We start from the raw sequence: 4,536 nt of genomic DNA on the forward strand, positions 1-4,536 counted from the left end.
AGCCTACCTTCTATCACTAGATGGAGGCACCGTAGTGAGGACCGAAATGGGATTAAACCAGACCTGGGCAATCCGGTCCTCGAGGGCCGCGGTGGGTGCAGGTTTTTGTTCCAACCGATCCAGCACAGGCATTTGAACAAATTAGAGTTCTCCTGAAACAAGATGCACCTGACTGGAATCCATTGATTGCACTTCTAACTTACCAGATTGTTCCAACCTTCTGGGTTGGAACGAAAACCTACACCCCTTTGTGGAATTAATTGCCCAGGTCTGGATTAAACCCTCGACCCCAGAACTGTGAGGTTGACGCGCTAACCATTCGTCCACCGGGCCTAATTATTGTTAACTGAGTCAGATATTTATGTTCAAAACAAGTTTCAGTATTGCGGTGGGCACATTGCGATGTTGCTGTACAAATGAGACTGTTAAAGTCCAAGGAAACTAACGGGCTGGATCAAATCTTACTCTAAGGTGATCTACCAATAGTCCCTTGGCGATCGACGTAATGAGCACCCCTGATATACACAGCTACTTATCACACTACTTTGTACTCAGTCCAATTGGGGCAACGCGTTTTGGTTTCATGTCACATTTACAGGGTAGCTGGGGTTGCTGCAGCCTAAACCAGCTAATCCCAGGCAAAAGGCAGACTACAACCTAGACTGGTCGTCAGTCAGCCACGTGGCACACAGAGAGACAAACAACCATTCACACTCATAATCATACCACCAGCGGCGGGAATCGAGCGCATGCCTGCCCGCATCAAAGTCAGGCACGTGAACCTCCAAACCACAAGGCGGCTCTCAGAGCAATATGAAATTGAATAATTTACATTTGAGCCGATGAGTTTGTTTGAAATAAATTAGAGTTAAATCAAATGTGATGAATTGTTAAACTGTTAAAATGAGTCATTTGTAAAGACAGAATTGGCCCAATGCATTCTTTTATGAACAGTTATAGTCATAGAGCGGCCTGGTGGGGCGAGTGGTTAGCGGCTCTGGGGTCCTGGGTTAAAATCAAGGTCAGTACACCTGTGGGGAGTTTGCATGTTCTCCCTGGGCCTGCGTGGGTTTTCTCCGGGTACTCGGGTTTCCTCCCACATTCCAAAGACATGCATGTTGATTCGACACTCTAAATCAGCGCTCCCCAACCTTTTTCTCACCGTGGACCGGTATATCTCTTTCTATTTTGTCGTGGACCGGCTAATGGGGACGGTGACAACTTAAGACAAAATTGTGCGGGGTGCACGAATGACGTCCATGACGGCAAAAAGAAGAAGAAGAAAAACAACATAACATAAAACATAAGAGCAAGTATTTATTATTATTATTATTATTGTTACAACTTTTCACATTTTAAGTAGGAGGGCGAGATTGAAAGCCTTAATATTTATTTCTGTGACGGACCGGCACCAAGTGACTCGTGGTTGGGGACCGCTGCTCTAAATTGCCCCTCAAATCAAATCAAAATCAAATCAAAAGCCTTTATTGTCATCATACAAAGCTGCGTATAACGAAATTGGTGGTGCTACTCCACAAAGTGCGTTTTCCCAATAAAAAAAACATAAATAGTAATATAAAAGTATAAAAAGTCACATCCCGGCTAGGTAAATTCTAAATTATTGCACAATCTAAGATATTGCACATTGTTATTGCACACCCCGAAGTTATTGCACAGAAGGGATTGTGTGTTGTGCTAACGCAAGTTAAGAGTCCTTATAGCTGTGGGAAAAAAAGTGTCCTTAAGTCTATTTGTCCGTGCTTTGTGACACCTGTAGTGTCTGCCAGAGGGCAGCAGCTGGAACAGGTTGTGACCAGGGTGGTATTGGTCCCTGACAATGTTCCTCTGCTGAGGTAGCGAGGGCTGGCAATGTAATCCAGTGAGGGCAGAGAGCAGCCGATGATCTTCTGGGCAGTGTTGATCACTCTCTGCATGGCCTTTCTGTCTGCTGCCGTGCTTCCAGCGTACCACACTGTAATGCAGTATGCCAGGATGCTCTCCACAGTGGCTCTATAGAAGGTTACCAGAAGCTTAGTGTCCAAGTTGTTCCTCCTGAGTACCCTCAGGAAATGGAGTAGTTTCTGGTCCTTCTTCACCACTGTGTTGGTAGACCAGGAGAGCTTGTCCGTGACGTGGACCCCCAGGAATTTGAAGGACTGGACCCTGTCTACGCATACTCCATTTATGAGGAGTGGGGCCAGATCTGTGCTGCATTTGCGAAAGTCCAGGATTATTTCTTTAGTTTTCGTGGTGTTTAGTGTGAGATTGTTCACCAAACACCACGAAGACAGTTTGTTGACCTCATCTCTGTAAGCAGACTCATCCCCCCTGAGATGAGTCCGACCACAGTGGTGTCATCGGCAAATATGATGATGGAGTTAGACTGGTGGGTCGGTGTACAGTCGTATGTGTACAGGGAGTACAGAAGAGGACTCAGTACACAGCCTTGAGGGGAGCCAGTGCTCAGTGTAATGGAGGAAGAGAGGTGGGGACCAAGTCTAACAGTTTGTGGAGGGGTGGTGAAGGATGTGGTATGAGTGCGAGCGTGAATGGTTATTTTTCTCCTTGAGCCCTGTGATTGGCTGGCCACCAATTCCCCCATCTCTTGCCCGAAGTCGGCTGGAATAGGCTCCAGCACCCCCCGCGATTCTAATGAGGATGAAGCGGTTCAGAAAATGAGATGGGACAGTTGTAGTCATAGATACCACATACTACATTAGGCTAGACGTCTAAAGGTTGAGTCAGGGATTTATGCAAATACAAACCATCTTACTTCGGCGAACTTCTACGGCGGATTCGATATGTGGCAAAGATATCGTGAAAGATTCTCTTTCTTAGTAACGATTAGCTTTATGAAAAACTGTCATAATGTGGCTGTGATTCAACCTGTATACTTTTTTACAGAATTATTTTAAGGGTGTCGAAGATGAATGAAAATGAATTATTTTTAAGGGTGCGGTTAATTTACTGCATTTCAGATGTTTATGATAAATCAAGCTGTTCAGTTGAAAATTGAGCCATTCACAACTATTTCACACTGCATGCTCTTTTGATTTCAATTTTATTGATGGAATGGCCAATGGCCGACCAGATTGGCTATTCGACCTCGTTGGCTTCAATGCGTATCAGACGTCTAGTGTTTTTTTTTTTTTTACACAGGCAAGTCTTATGATGGGCGGCCCGGCGGGTAAGTGGTTCGCGCGTCAGACTCACAGTGGGGGACTTGGGTTCAAATCCAGGTCGGTCCACCTGTGTGGAGTTTGCATGTTTTCCCCGAGCCTGCGTGGGTTTTCTCCGGGTACTCTGGTTTCCTCCCACATTCCAAAGACATGCATGGTAGGCTGCGGTGGTTTGCCGTCAGGGCCTTCAAGGCCTTCTCTGCTGGCCTAAGAAATATCTGAATCACAGACTGATGTTAATTATATTTTGTCCATGAATACTTATTAAATAATTCAAAATTGTCTATTAGCTTCCTTTCATTGCTTTTCCCCCTGGTTGCACTGCTTCCAGATGTGTGTTTTCATATTGAAGCATCTAACCAATCACATTTCAGCCATTATTTTTTGCCAGGGTCAGAAACCTGCCTCAAGGCCTTCACAATCAGTTCTGCAGGCTCCGCTGCATTAAACAAGCGTCGATAAGACTGTTGCTTTAACCAATCAGATTTCGAGTTGGCAACACCACAATGCCTTCTCACAGGCGTAGGGATACGTCATCGCTTTCATCAACTATGATTGGCTAGTGATAGAGTGGACTAGCCAGAGCTACCAAACTGTATCTGGAGCAAGCTGCACAAGCAAATATATTGTTGTGTTGATTTAAAGCCATTTTCAAGGCGGACTTTTCAAGAAAAAAAAGCTGGACATCATTAAGAAAGGCCGGACAACTCTAAAGCAAGCAAGCCTGTCACAACTGGGAACAAACATTTTCAGCACTAAATCGAATAAAAACGTATGCCAGAAATACGACAGGACAGGCTTGACTTTCAGCATTAGCTTCGATGGCGAAAGAAAAGAAGGAAGAAAGAAAGGAGGATGGATATTGTGTACAGTTAAAAAGGATTTTTGGTGAGTAAAATATGGTTCTATTCCTAAATAATATTTCAATTGTATCAGGTTACTATTGATTATTTTTATGTGTCGTAGCTGTAGCTGCAGTAGAGGTTTTATATCCATAAAATAGTTTTAGCTGAAGGCGTCACTAGGAAATGCACGGACCGCCACTGGGCTGATTGGACACTCTACATTGCCCCTAGGTATGAGTGTGAGTGTGAATGGTTGTTTGTCTCCTTGTGCCCTTCAATTGGCTGGCCACCAATTCAGGGGGTCCCCCGCCTCTGGCCCGAAGTCAGCTGGGATAGGCTCCAGCACCCCCCGTGATCCTACTGAGGATAAAGCGGTTCAGAAAATGAGTGAGATGAGAAGTGTTACGATTGACACAGCGAGAATCCCGACAGTAGGAACCTCTCACCAAATTAGGCAAATGACGTCAGGTCACGTGTGCGAGAGATTCCAGACAACCTTATTTCCCGTAAAG

Source organism: Stigmatopora argus, chromosome 9, assembly GCF_051989625.1.
Source record: "Stigmatopora argus isolate UIUO_Sarg chromosome 9, RoL_Sarg_1.0, whole genome shotgun sequence".
Classification (NCBI taxonomy): Eukaryota; Metazoa; Chordata; class Actinopteri; order Syngnathiformes; family Syngnathidae; genus Stigmatopora; species Stigmatopora argus.